The 15,372-nt window shown below is 37.2% G+C and overlaps 1 long non-coding RNA gene and 2 other non-coding genes across 3 annotated transcripts; 2 read left to right on the forward strand and 1 right to left on the reverse strand.

Moving 5' to 3' along the window:
* The first annotated feature begins 2,058 nt into the window (after positions 1-2,058).
* On the forward strand, positions 2,059-9,191 carry LOC135327612 (uncharacterized). Its single transcript, XR_010387976.1, has 4 exons — positions 2,059-2,176; positions 5,245-5,323; positions 5,756-5,883; positions 9,009-9,191. It is a non-coding gene; the product is annotated as an uncharacterized LOC135327612 (long non-coding RNA).
* Positions 6,087-6,159, forward strand: TRNAA-AGC (transfer RNA alanine (anticodon AGC)). Its single transcript has one exon. It is a non-coding gene; the product is annotated as a tRNA-Ala (tRNA).
* TRNAA-AGC (transfer RNA alanine (anticodon AGC)) lies at positions 7,170-7,242 on the reverse strand. Its single transcript has one exon. It is a non-coding gene; the product is annotated as a tRNA-Ala (tRNA).
* Positions 9,192-15,372: the final 6,181 nt, after the last annotated feature.

A 15,372-nucleotide genomic window follows, 5' to 3' on the forward strand; every position in this document is an offset into this window, starting at 1 on the left:
CAAAATCCTAGTTATTTCTGAAAGTTAATTGAAATAATTGACCAATTATTGTGAACACGAAGCTTGAGTAGGCCCATGGAAGGCACTGTCAGTTGCACGTAACTGTCAGAGTGCTTAGAGTTAAATGAAAAAGAAATAAAAAGTCAGTCTGAAAGTGAAGTTGTTGAACAGTTATAAGGAAACTACTCTGTAAAACCTACAAAGGCAGCAACCACATTTTCTTGTGTAGGAAGCTTTCTTATAGCAAGCAGTTAGTTCATAGTAGCAACTATGATATAAAAACCTAGGGAAGTAAGGCACATGTGTTTTTCATGGGATGTTTTTTTAGGTAAATTCAGCTACATATTGACTCTCATCTGTAGCTAATAGCACCTGCTCATCTAATCATCTGTAGGAATTTGGAGTGAGGTAGCTAACAAACATTAATTACTCCATGGTAGAAGCCAGCCTTTTCTGGTAGGGATGACAAAACATATATTTAGAACAGGCAATCCTGAATAACTTCCTGGTTGGTCTGCATTGATTTTAAGGCTAAGGGTGATGCATTCTCATGACCTTTTATTCCTCTGAGAGCTGAAGTAGTTGAAATTTTACTAGCAGAATATTCAGCAAATGGAACACTTGTGAGCTACTGAAAGGTATTAGCTTTTGCCACCTGAAAATCTGCTCAGCTTTTGCTCAAGGTAAGTTTTTGAATCTCTATCTTCCTTCTTTTACTTTTGGGGGAGAAAAAGGTTCAGTAACATGAAAAGGTAATAGAATTACAAAAGTTCTGGAGATGGGTTAACCTTACACCTTTCAGGGACACCAAGGCAGCGAGAAGAGAACAGAGAGCTGCATTAGCTTAGTTGCCTGCACAGTTTCACCAGCCCTTCTGGCAAAACAGACTGAAGGTGAATTTTCCCATCCTCTAGTAAAACTGCCATTTCTGGCTACACAGTTAATAAAGTTAGTCTGATAATATGGTGCTGAAGGTTCAGACGTCAAGCTTTTTTGTTAGTGTAAGACAAGTTTTTACAAACAAACCTGAAATTCTATAGTCTTTTTAAGCAAAAAAGGAAAGTAACATATAAAACTATATTGTAAATTCAAATTATTTAAGAGTCATACTCTCAAATGCTACTGACTACCAGAAATATGGCTGTGAGATCAGTTGTGCCCTCCTTAAACATGGGTCTGTATGTATATTTATATTCAACTTCCATCCTCAGAGTAGTGCTAAGAGAATGTGCAAACATGAACCTAAGCATGAATTTACATTTCAAAAATATGTTTAGTTTTACCTAGAGGTATATGCTGAGCTGTTGTTATTTCTATTCAAGGCCATCACATTTGGGAAACCCAGAACAAAATCTGCTTTTTGCAACATTCGCTTCCTCCAAAAGGTACAGCAGGTCACTCTCACCACCAGAACCGAGCGTCGTGAAGCCGTGCTGTGTGGCCGCAGTTTATTTTCAAGACTTACCCACCATCCCGCAGTTAATGTCAAGGGCCGGGACGCCGCCTCGCTGCGTGACTTGTTCATAGCCCCACGTTAAGACGGGTGCTGCCGAGAACGCCATTTGCGGTGCGGCCGTTGGGGGCCGAAGGTGCACGCGCTGCCGGAGAAGTTTCTAGCCCACGGTGGGGAGGGAGGACGGCGGCCGATCCCGTTTGGAGGGGGTGGTTCAGGCCTGGGGCAAGTTGTGTGGCGTCTGCCGGCAACGCGGCCCAAAGCCCTACACTGCAGACGCAGAGCAGGGAGGAGAGGTTAATCTGCAGCCCTTCTGTAGCTTCTTGCTGCGAGGTTTCCCGTTCGTGGTGTTTGTTCTGGTTGCTGGTTTCCCGAAGTCTGGCTTTTTGAGGTTTTGGGTGCTTGTTTTAGGGTGAAGGTGCGGATGGATCCTTTGAGGGCTCTGGCGGTGGGTGCTGCTTAGCGGAGGGGATGGCTTTGGAGGCTCTTAGGTATCGCTCTAATTGCTACAGTAGTGGTATGAATCAGGCCTCAACTCCCCTCCAAGCACTTCTAACACATTCCTAAAACACCGCTCTTACTTTGTATTATTAAAAGCCTAATAGCTGTTGTTTTCTTTTCAGATGTTGTTCAGTTGAAGTTCATTCAGAATGTATCACTGCATGCCAGAAACAAATGGAAGGACTGAATTGGAGAATAACTCAGGTTGAAGAACTTGCTGAAGTGGGTGCTAATTTAAACTTACTGTATTTTTAATTCAGTTTGGTTATGATGTTTTTTGTGCCTTACCTGTGCATTGTGCAGTCTAGTTAAGTAGCTTCATCAGTGAATGCAGCTCATACTCACGGGGATGGTTTCTCTGTTTAAATTCTGGAATGACAGTGGTGTATATAGTCAATGAAGACAAGCGCTAGGATTTTCAAGTGGACCTAAGTAAATAGATGCTAAATATACTATGAATGCCACGGAGTTCTGTGTGCCTTACACCCTTAATCTCTGAATGCAGCAGCCAAGCATTTTTCAGATCATTCTATATAACCAGTTCTTCTAGTCTTTTTCTCTCTCCTTTTTGTGTGTGTGTGTCGGGGGGAAATTATTCTTCTCAAAACTACTTTAATATACTGGAGAAATTATCATTTACTGGTGAGTAGATGGTTTTGTTCCTTAGTAAAATCCACGGGAGGGGGAGCCCAAGAAGCAGGAATCCTCATAAGGATTTTTTTTTTCTCCCACTAATGCATCCAACAGAAGATTAGGCCATTAGCCTCACAGTGAGACCTGCAGTTCCAATTTGCATGTTCAGAGATCCTCACTAGGTACAGCTGGTTCAGAAATAGATTGTGCAGAAATTATGAGTCTCAGTGTGCATCCTTCCATTAAATTCTGTTGTGTTTTTGTGCAGTGAGGGTGAGGCACTGGCAGAATCTTTGTCTTCTGGGAATGTGGCAAAAAGAGAGTTAAGTTTGATAATCTGCAAGACTTGTTTTTGTGATGTTACAGAGCCACAGTACATAAGATGTATTAAAATTATATAAAATATGGTTAAAATCCAGCCCCCCACTTTTTCCTTGGGGAAGGTTTTATAGACAGAGGGTGCTGCCTGAGTACCTTTCCTGCTGTACTTATAATTAAGTTGAACACAAACAGGAGCTGCTGTTGGCCTCTACCTGTGTGTGAAAGACAGGAACAAGCTTAGGGACATTCCTCCTGCTCTGCAGTCTAATATTTTTTTAAAGGATGAGTGTCATCACCAATATTCCAGTGCACTGGTATACCAGACACTGGTACTGTGTCTGTCGTGGTGCCAGCAAAGTAAACTAAATCTGACTTATATTAAATGGAAAATTTTTATACAGCAGTGTCTTTGTTCTTCTATTGTACTAAAAAAAAAAAAAAAAACCTTTCATGAAAAGGTAATACAGCCTGATACTTTCTAATAAACCTTCACTCTCTGATTTTGTGACTTTTGGTTGTGGCTAAGAACTGCAGAGCACTCCCACAGGCATTCTTATTGAATTATATTATGTCACACCAAGAACTATATACACGGAGGACGACTTAGGATATATTTCTTAAATATTTGGCTTAGCAAAATCTTTTGAAAATTTATATTGGCTGGTTTATTTCATGAGTGCAAATATAACCCTAGTTATAAAAAAGCAAATATTCATCTTCGAGTAATAACCTAGATGCCCTGCAAAGACTAGGATTTAGTTATTGTGCTTCCTGAAATCACCAAGTTCTTGGATAGGATCTTGAGAGAGTTGAAGGTTCCCTACATGCCAGTGTGATCCGTGTATCTTAAAGAATGTCAGGCAAATCAAGAAAGAAACTTTAATAGAGTTTTTTTCCTAAGTTATTTAATAAGTGTAATTCCACAGATTCTTTTCTTCTGGAAGCAATAATGTACTATATTTGAAAGATTAAATAAAAGTTCACAATTTTTTTTGCCTTTTTTCCTTAGAATCAAAGCAGGTAAAAATGCCAAACTATTACAAGATTTCTGAAGGATTCTGTTCTCCTTTTTTAAGGAAAGAGAAATACAGTCCTCCAAGATCCCTTTTCATAGGATTTTAGCAGAGTGAATTGTTTGTCATTCCGTTACTGGCTGCTATTTCTTTTTATGCATTTCACGCTTATTTTCTGACAGATTAATGAAGAGTCAGCTGACCACTGATTAATAACACAAATTGCAATAGTTGCAGATGCTCTGCATCAGCAGCTATTTGGGCAAATGTAAGTGTTTTGGATATAGCTTGGATCCTCCAGGTTAAATGACAAGATAGAGAGCAAGGTTGTAAGAGGCTGGAACACATAATGCATGTTGATATTTGATTCTTGTGCAGATCAGAGTATGTATGTCAGTCATTTTAGGCCAACAAATCTTTATGTTCCAGTTCTAGCAAAGTAGATCTCATTATGTTTCATGATTTCACGCAAATGTAAATTAGAAATAAAGTAAACTAGAGTTACTTTTTTTTTTAATGCCACTTTCAAATAAAGACTAACCCTTTAACTTCAAGTAACAGGAAACACTGGAGACCCATTTTACTTAATGTTCTCCGACTCTTACCTTCCAAAGCTGCAGGCTGCTGCCAGTGCTGTTTCATTATAACGATGAATTGCTTTTATGTTTATATGTACATATTTCTGATAAATGTGTATCATATATACATGTTGCACCTATATGTGTGACTGTACTATCAGATAATGTGAAGTATTATTTTTCTCTCCCAAAACAACAGTGCTTATTATTAAGGAAATCAAATAAGCATGCAGACTACAGTAGGGATATGAAATACCCTCCCTTATTGTGTGTTCTACAGAAACCTTTACCAGTTGAGTTCATTATTATTCAAGAGAGCCATCCTTAAGAGTTAGCCAGTCTTTTGTGTACTAGTTTTAACAGGTGACTATGTTCATATTACTGATTTTTCTACCTGTTACACCTTGATAAGAAGTTTAATTTGATTTAATCAATATGACATGAAAAGACTTTGTTTTTTTTTCTTCTTTACCAAAGGAAAGACTTTATGAGCAGGTTAGGAAACCATTAGAGCTGTTGGAGAGTCAAATAGAAATTCTCTGTTTTCTAAAGTTTTGCTTTTGGCTTACTTACAGGTTTTAAAATTTTCCCATTTTAAAATTTATATACACAGAATATATTTTAAAGTTTTACCTTTATTGTGCCTTAAGCCTAAGTGTTCTCTGTTGGCTAGTTTAATTTATCTTCATATATTAAAATTAACTCACCTGTTTCTTAAATAATCACGTCATCTTTTTATTTGAAGCTCAGAAGTACCAACAACATGGGCAGGGCAGGGAAGTTGTTGTTGCTGTTCTGAAGAAAACTAGCAAACCAGTGGGGAGGTAAGCTGGAACATACTTCCAGAAAATTCTCCAGTAATCAGAATGGCTCTATGTTTGGGGTTTGCATAAACTGTGATCTGTGCAGGATTTTAGTGTAAAGCAGAGATACCTTTTGCAATGCTCTGTTTGTCAGAGAGCATTTTTGTGCTTTGTGTGATTTTAGGCTCAGAACTCCATTGCCCCAAGAGTCTATTTAAGTGGTCAAGAACAGCCAGACTTGAAGAACACCACTGTTATATTATGTAGTCAAATCTATTACATTGTGAACTGTGGAAATGGATAAAGTCACTTGGCTGATTCTCTTCCACCTAGGGATTATAAATAGGAAAAATCTATTTTAGAAACATAAAACCACATTTCTCTGAAGTCATAATTGTTTGCTGCACACATAAATCTACCATTGCTTGGAAACGCAGACCTTCTGTTTTTCAGATGCAGCTCAGCTGGATAAAATATGCTGTTAAATCAAGGAGTCCAGGTTTCAAATTAGGCAAAATTCCCACTAAGTCTGTCAAAAGCAGTTTGTTTAAGAAAGACCTAATTGTTTCTGCAGTTCACTGGTAAGTTGTGTTCTGTTATTGACAAAATTACTGAATTTACTGGGCTCTGACTGCCTGGCTGCCAGTGTGATTTTTTTAGGTAAAAGGTTGTATTTGTGCTTAAGACAGCAGATCAAATTTCAGTATGGTTTCTAATGAGTTAGTCTATCAATGAGGAACACAAAATTACTGAGTCACAGTAAGGTCAGTTTATTTTCTAATAGGGGGAATTAGCTCAAATGGTAGAGCGCTCGCTTAGCATGCGAGAGGTAGCGGGATCGATGCCCGCATTCTCCATTTGCTACTTGCAAGTGTGTCTCTTTATTATTGCCATTGTGAATAGTACTTTTTTCAGTTAATACTTCAAACTTTTTTCTTCCTGGTTTGGGAAAGAGTTTTGTAAATTTCTGTTTTATGTAAAATTGTTATAACTGTCTGCACAAAAAGGAAGTACAATTTCTGTTGATGGGTTTTAACAATGAATTAAAAGCACACTTAACAGGTTGCACTGTTTCTTCAGATTTTTTTTTAGTTGTGATACAATTTCAGGCTCTATGTATTTCCTTATGGTCTTTCTTTTTTAATTTAGATGCATTTTTTTCTATAGCAGTTTTATAAGGATATAAAATGAACGAATTTTAAGAAGCACATGCATGATATGATTTATTTAAGTAGCTGATCAAAGATAAGCATCTTTTTTTTAAGTGCAAATTATTTTTTTTTACAAGGGTTGAGGGAGAAATTGAAGTTGTCAGATGTTTGAAAGAGAAAGGCAGTGCAGGTGATCTGAGGCAGAAAAGAGTAGGAGCTAATGTCAGAAAATCATTCTGTAAAATATAATGGAAGATTAACATCTGTAGAGATTGAGGTTAGGAAGAAGTGTATCATGCCTTGGTAGAAAAGCAGGTGCAAGGTAGCTGGAAAGATGGTGATTCTAAATCAGTGAGCTAATGATCATATAGATACTTCTACATACTTCTGCATCTTTTCATAGGAGACTTCATTAAATATTCACAGAATTAAAATCTAAAAAAGGAGGGGAAAAAAACTGTTAATGCAAATGTGAGGGACACAAGTGAACTTATTTCCTGTGTTACACATTGACATTATTGGTATTAGATGCTTTTGTGAAGAAATAATTTTTCAGCTCATGAGTGCAGTCTACCAATTGAGATTATTTTTTCCTGATCTATTTGCCTTATGAAATTTTATGTATTAATAGCTATATATTTTCTTTCACAAACCTGAACAATGTACGGAAGAAAATCTATAGTTTTTTTTTTCTCTCTTCAGTCTTCTCAAAAGACTGGAGAATGCGGGCATCGATCCCGCTACCTCTCGCATGCTAAGCGAGCGCTCTACCATTTGAGCTAATTCCCCTAATGTATTAGCAGAAAAGGTGGATATATTTCTGCTGAATCACAGTTCAGCTGCTTGAGATGTAATTATTTTCCTTTGCTGAATCAATCTGTGTATTCAGTAACAGTGAATCATCTGTGTGGAAATCATCATGTGAAAAGCCTGTTAGCATGAAAGCCAGAGTACTCACTTGACTTATGAGAAGCAGTGGTATCAATACACTTTCTGGTATGTTATTTTGATAAAATAATACTTACAGAATAAAGCCTCCCATTCATGTAGGAAGGGGAGAGGGAGAACTAGTAGCAGTTTTATCTCTGTTACAATGCAGAGTCCAAGAGGCTTGTAGATCTAGAAGAAATACTGTTAGAAGTTATTGAAGGTCAATGAGGTGTTGTTCTTCCCCTTGTTTTTCAAGTGTTCTTATTTTCTTTTCCAACTTATTTTTCCCTTACTAGTGTTAATTATTTGTATATGAATTATAAATATAGTGGTCTAAAAGCTAGTGGTTATCATAGTTTGTGGAAAGAAGCCATTTTTGTCATACTTTTCTAAATTATATTTGAAGTATGTCAATGTTTTTGTGCAGAGTTGGAAAATTAAGTTCAAATCTTAAATATATGGGGTTCACCCTAAAAACATTTCAGAAATATAAACAGTCAAGTGTAGTCATACTAAATAAGTTCTTGGTGAATTATTTAGGAAGAATGCTATTACCATTTTTGTGAAAGGCTATAGAAGTAAAATGCAATACAACCTTGGCTCATCAGGATCACGTACTATTAATCCTGTCTTACTTGGCAGTAAGAAGCATATTGGCAGATGTGTGCTCCCAGGGCCTTAAATTTAAAGGAATGCTTTCAGAATTTCAAGAAGGAAAATGTAGGTTACAGTGAGAATGGTCACACCAATTATATCATTAAACAGCAAAGGCAATAGAAATGATATCATCAAAGCTTTCTCACTTGCTGTTTAAATGAAAAACCTTAGTTATTGTTATATTATTGCATGTTTTACTTTACTACCATATATACACTAGCAATTTTCTCTAACGACTTTAGCTTACTTTCAAAAGAAAGTGAATTGTGAAACTAAGTAGCAGCTAACTATAACTTGTCTAATGCAAGATAGTGCTTCATACCCAGTGCAGTCTAGAGTCAGGCCAGGACATGGAACTAAAACTGCTTTACTATCACTGCAGAACATTCTCTTGTAATTAAAGTGTTTTCCTGCATTACCTCAATCTCTGAAAGGCAATAAAGATTTATTCTTACCCATCTTTGCAGTATCTTGTAACTGACTGTATCTATCCCACTTCAATAAAAAAGAAAGGGAAAACAGAAATACGCAAGAGTGGTTAGAGTCCTTCTCACAGGTATACGTCTTAGGCCCAGTGATGGTCCACTGCACATCTACAGATAAGATCTCTCCCATACAGAATTTCACAAGATTCAATTTTTTCAGTTTTCTTCACCTGACCTGTGCAACCTCAGTCACTGTTAAAATGGTAGATTACCTCTCCCTATTTTTCATTCCCAAATCTCACTCCACTGTCACTGAAATGGACTAATGGTTGGAAAGTTCATCTTGCAGAAGAACAGTTTATTTGATGCTAGTCAGATAAAGATGGAGGAAGACCTCTGTTTCCATGGTGCTGTTTCCATTGATAGAGATGTGTGTATTTCATTAAATTGACAGTCCTTTGGCTTAGTGATCTTGAATTCGTTGTGATGGCTAAGTTTTTGCATACCTTGATAAGTAAAATTTTCTTTCCTTCTCTTGGTTAGGAGACCTTTCTTACTTACCTGACTGAAAATAACCTGGCCTTTTAAATTCCTGTTTTTTGATCTGTCTGCTGGACTTCAGCTGTGAAGGTTTTGTGTCCAGGTACTCTAACATTGCAGTGATACGCATTAATGTATCTCCTTGGCAACACTAATACAAACTGATTAAAAACTAATATAATCAGATTTGACTTTTGCTTTCTAGACTGTCTTCTCAGGGTACACTAAGGTAAATGCAGGTCTTGTATTTCATCAGCTGTTCCATTGCATTGTCTGTGATTTGACTTCCCTCCATACAGAAGAATTAGCTGCCCTTATCAAAGAAGATGATAAATCTAGTGCAAGTTTGGTGGCATTGAAAGGCTGACGGCCTTGCCATGCAAGCTGGCATGAAGTGCCTTACATTATCTTGGGAGTGTACAGGAAGCCCTTATTTGACTTTTAACTTGTAAGTTCAGAAACATGCCAGCTTTCTACCTCCCTCACATCTACCCCTGTTACAAACTTGAGGAAAATGGGGACTTTTTTTTTTTTTTTGGGGGGGGGGTCCATTCTAAGCTATTTGCATGAATTTGAAAATTAGTGAAGGATTGATGGTTAGATGCTTGTTAAACTGCATATTTGTATGTACTGTAGAAGGTTGCTGCCTGTTTTTGTCATTTTTGTGAGGGTTCTCTGGGAATGCTTCCTGCCTAGGAAAAACTTTCATTTACCTACATATGCACATACAGTGGATTTTATCCTGGTACATGTAGATGGAGAAGAATGTCACTGGTATGATATGAAAATTGATGCAGTGGTAAGTATGGTAGAAAACTTCCAGAAAGAGTAACAAGTAGTAAATAGCTTTACACGTACTCTTTTATGGAAGCCTTAGAGTAAATATTGGGAGGAGGAACAAGCATCGCCTGCTGGCTCTTTCTGTTAAAGTAAGGAAAGAAGAAATAAGTAAGTTTTACTGTAACTATGGATAAGACTCTTATCATGATGGTGTCAGTCATGAACACTGCATCAGCATGCACTATTCTACCTTAAACTATATTTACAAGTATAAACATATTACCGCATTTTATAGGAAACATACATGTTTTGTGCAGTTTCATGTCATAAAACTGTTTTTACTCACTTTGTACTCCCTAAATTTCCTCTTTTGTAGTCCTGACTTAAAGATTGATAATATTTTTTGTTGACTTTAACCTAGTAAAACATTAAATTTCTTGGAAAAATTCAGCTTCTTCACTTTTTTTTGTCATTGCTTTGGGGAAGAATAAGCCAGCTCCCTTGTATTAAGGGTTTCCATTTCTCTTGTATTGTACCTTCCTTATCCCTGTCGTCTCTGACAAAAAAATAATAGACAAGCTCAAGATCATATGGGGGATTAGTATGTGTAGAAAATGTTCTGAGTGGAGCCTTTGAGTTAATACCCATGTTAAAGGGGTGGAATTAGCAAAGGCCATTTACTTTTGTAATTATTAAAATCTATGGTTACAGGACAAAGGGCAAATAATGGTGATGCAGGGGAATTAGCTCAAATGGTAGAGTGCTCACTTAGTATCTGAGAGGTAGTGGGATCGATGCCTTCATTCTCCATTGTCATGTTTTGTTTGTGATGGGAGGAAAAACAATTAATTAACCACAACAGATATTTTCACTTATTTAACTGAAATTTTAGAGTGAGGTAAGCTGTTGGTTTTTAGATGTACATATTTTATTTTTTCAAATGCTGCAATACATTTGACTAGAATTCAGCCTGGTGAAGAGAAGACTGAGGAGGCATCTTACCAATGTGTATAAATATCTAAAGGGAAAAGGTAAAGAGGATGGGGCCAGGCTCTTTTCAATGGTGCCCAACAAGAGGCCGAGAGGCAACAGGCACAAAGTGAAACACAGGAAGTTCTGTCTGAACATGAGGAAGAACTTCTTCACTGTGAGGGTGACTGAGCACTGGAACAAGTTTCCCAGAGAGGTTGTGGGATTTCCATCCTTGGAGATATTCAAAAGCCGTCTGGACACAATCCTGGACAACCTGCTCTAACTGACCGTGCTTGAGCAAGGCGGGTGTGACTAGATGATCTTTAAAGGTCCCTTTTAACCACAACCATTCTGTGATTATGTGAGAATAAATTAAAATATTATTATTATTTTTAAAAAGGAATAAACAACAAATAAATAGAAACCAGCTTGTCTATATGAGGGGTAAATCAAAGACCAGAAATGACTTCCTCTCATGAATTGCAGTTAACAAGTCTCTTTTTTTTAATTAATTACACATTTGGAAAAGAAGTCTTTTCTGGTTTGTCTTGTTTCTAGTCACTTCATTTGGAAGTGCAATATGAAATATTACAAGTTAAATATTTGAAACTTGTTTTGGAATCTAAGTTGAATGTTTTTATGTCTTTTCATTTGTGAAAAGAGAGACCAGTGCAAGACTGAGAAAACAGTATTACCTGCATTTAAAATCTGCAGTTCCATACACTCTGAAGCTTAGAGTTTTATGACCCCTATTAATAATAAAAGGGGGGGAATTAGCTCAAATGGTAGAGCGCTCACTTAGCATGCGAGAGGTAGTGGGATCGATGCCCGCATTCTCCAGTGTTTTGTTAAACAAGAACTGTTAAGCCTAGAAGTGGAAACCATCAAAACACGTAACTATTTTGGTAAAATGTTCATTTTTGTTTTAATCAGAACAAAACTGAATTCCTTCCTTCCTTCCTTGGCCTGGTTTACTAACAAAATAAGGCTTATAGTACTGTCTATGTCAGTCCCTCATAATAACAAACTCTTGAATCTTCCTCGCCCATTTCAGTCAAATTTGGCAGAAGGATAAAGGATTCTGCAATATTAAGTTTTTACAGGCTTTATGAAAAACAGTGTCTGAAAGATGGTTAGAGACCTGAAGCAGAATGTCTGTTTCTCCACCTGTCCAACTAGGATAGAGTTTGTACAGACAATGGTGTTGGTGGAAACAGCAGTTTAAGAATGCTTGTTCTTCTCCAGATGCACATCTAGTTCCTGCCCAGAAATATGGCACCTTCTTCTCATTAAACTGTTTGTGAAGTCATATTATGAGCTGAATCAGGGAATCAACTGAAGTTTAAAGAAAAATTAGTCATCCCCTCCACCTCCAAGTTCATGTCCTAGAAAACACAGCAGAGCTCTTGTGTCTTTTAGCCATGGCATATAAGCAAGTTATAATTAAGCTCCTGACCCTTCCCTCCTACTTTTGGTTCTGAAGAGCTTCTGCCTCTTTTAGAAGACCTGACTGCCTGCCGCACTTGTATTAGAGCTCCAGAGATAAACCTGAGCATCTAACTGATTCACTGACTTCTTTCTTCTAACACCTTATTAGTGTCTCATGATCCTTATCTGGATGTTGAGTGTTTCTTCATGGTACGCTTTCCCCAACTTCAAGGGGCGTCAGCACAGCAAGTGCAGCTCTTTAGATATTAATGAATAGCGTTGCTAAATCTACTGTGTCTGAGTGTTAACCAAGCACCTTATAGCATGCCGAAAGACCTGCTGCTTTCCTCATGTCTTTTGTCTGTTTGTGGCTGAGGAAGAAAATACGCATGGCACTAGCAAAACATTGGCATTATTTCATTCCTTGAGATGTCTCCTCATACTTTGGAGGTTGAAAACCCACTTCCCCTTCTACTTGAACTCTTGAGCCTACTTAAACAATGCATACCAGTCTTAGTGACTACTTTCTCACACAATTAGTAGACAAAAAAATCCCTAGAGCTGTCACGCTAAATGTCGTTGTTCTGACGGCAGTCTGAGACAAGCTTATGGCTGCAGCATACACGCTTATTTTAAGCAGGGGTGTTCTAAGTGCATACAGTGCTGGTACTGTGTTCTTGTCTCACCAAGATCCTCCACTAAACCTGTTCCTTAAAATTGATTCTTGATTGTCATCCTTGATGTGTGATTTAGCTGACCTACTGTTGTAGAACATATGTAATGATACGTCCTTTCAGTATAAGAATACCTTTCCTTCCATTAGGATGACCACAGAATATTCCAAGATCTTTTCAAATAAGGACTATGTATTCTTCTCACTCTTCATGAAGTGAAGGCAGCCTGTGCTGTTTAGGATATTTCTCGGTACTATCTATCTTCAGTTGACAAACTAAAGTCTGCTGTGGTTATTGGGGGCATTTTTTTGTTGTTGGTTTGCTTTTGGTGGAAACATTTGGGTACTGAAGCACAGAGCAGCATGAGAGACTGATGAAAAAAATTAACAGACAGTTATTCAGCTATCCTTTGGTGTCTGGGGTGTTCAGAACTATTTATGATGAATGTTCTAAGCTTTTTAGTACCCATAGTAGCTATATAGGTGAGGCAAAAGCTCATGAGTCACAAAGGAAAACCTTATATATCAGGATTTCATGAAAATTAACCTCTTACAATGGAGGAAGGAAGGAAAACTATTCAACTTCCTAACATTTCTTTTGGAGGCCATTAGGAATACAGTCCCTCTTCCACACAAGGAAGATGAGCACTGTTTTCCTAGCCCTAGTTATCTGCATTAAGAAAGACTAGCTGTTATCATATTTAGTAGCTTTTAATAAGGGATAGAAAAGACTATATGATTTTTGCTTCAGCGCTAGGAATGATTTTAATTACTAGAGGAAACTTTCTTGCACCTCTTCTTGCATTCTGTCTGAAGCATTTGATGTTCATTCAAGGCTAACAAAGGAGTATCGACTTAGATGCATTACAAACCTAATCTAAGATGGTCAGTAAACTGCATTAGTAAAAATCCACTTCATATTAGAAAAAGGATTTGTATGATAACTATTAGAGATTGACAGTCCATTTACCTCCTGGATGAATCCCATGATTAAAAGTAAATTACTATTCATGTATTTTTACAAGACTATGTGTGGTCTTGCACAGTCAGAAACAATTGTAAAATGCTTATTTTTTTCTGTCCATATTGCTGTATCCAGATGGCAAGTTACATAGCAGGTATAAGATTATGAAATTACAGAAACATACTGCAAAAAAGGATAGAATCACTGCCTGAAAAGCTATTTTACATGCAGTCTTCTGTAGACTTTCTTCTTTTCCAGAGATAATCCTAATTGTACAGCTTTCTAGGAAGATAAAATTGGAATGCCAGAGTGACTGCCAAAATGTAATACTGAAGCTTGAAAAGGCTGACTAGAGTATAGTCTTGAAGAGTACAGTATCTCAGTTACGACGGGCAGGGGACAAGCTTGATGTATTGTTCTCACGTAGGATTTAACATCTGTTCCTGCTGAAGAACGTAACTGGTGATGAGGAGGACCGAGTCACTTTACAAACAATTCTGTGATTGCAGAGAGAAATGAAGTACCATCTTTGAAACTACCAACAGTGATAGCATATGACATTTTTCAGCCTATCTTGTACTTATTTTTCCTAGACTAGTTAGCGATTGCACTCTGTGCTATAAAAACAGAAGTGTACGATTCTATTTCACTTTAATAGCAGCTTCTTTCTACTGTTAGACAAGATAGCAGACTACTTAAACTATGGTCTCTAAAAGTGACTTACTATAAATTTCTTCTGCAAGTAGGCTTATAACTGTTTAAATATTCCTTTTGTAAAGCATATAGAAGACTTTAATGCCTTCTGTGTTGTTTCTTACATTAAGAACATTAGATCTCAGACAGGAGCTCTTTCCCCTACTTGCATAGTCCAGTCTTTAAATGACTTTTAGGTTTTTAAATGAGCTTAATTATAGCTACTGACAGTGTAAGGTAAATGCAGCAGTACAGTAGGATGGATGTAGAGTTTGAGATTATTCCATAGAATAGGGAAAATATTCTCAGCCTGCACGCAAAATAACTTATGAAATTACTTACATCCTCCTCTTGCTTTGTGCATTTCACATTAGAGAGCACATGGTTGGTTAAAATATTTTATTCAGAATCCTTTACCAAAAATGTTTCCATTCTGTATCTAGCTAATTAAAGTTGCATTTGCATTGCTTACTTATGGGGGGGGGGGGATGAAACACACACTCTCCCTACAGACTGAAAAAGAGATGCTTCTTTACTGCATATAGGCTTTAAGAGCCACCTAGTGGGGGTTAATCTGCAAGTGACTCTCTAAACATCAAATACAGAATAATCCCTTAATAAGCATCGTACTTAAAAAAAATAGAAGACAGCAGATGAAGAGTCTTCGTAAGTTGAAAGGGGAGCTAAAATCTGACATAGGTGCAAAACTAATCTTCTGTTTCCTGGAACACTTAATTTCATAGATAAACATTTCAATATACATCCGGAATACATAGGTACATAAACTGCCCAATTTCTATAGTAATAGTTTCCATACTGACACCTGATTTTAACTTGAGAAGTTTTGCTAGTGTAGC

This window comes from Dromaius novaehollandiae, chromosome 2, assembly GCF_036370855.1.
Source record: "Dromaius novaehollandiae isolate bDroNov1 chromosome 2, bDroNov1.hap1, whole genome shotgun sequence".
In the NCBI taxonomy this organism is placed as follows: Eukaryota; Metazoa; Chordata; class Aves; order Casuariiformes; family Dromaiidae; genus Dromaius; species Dromaius novaehollandiae.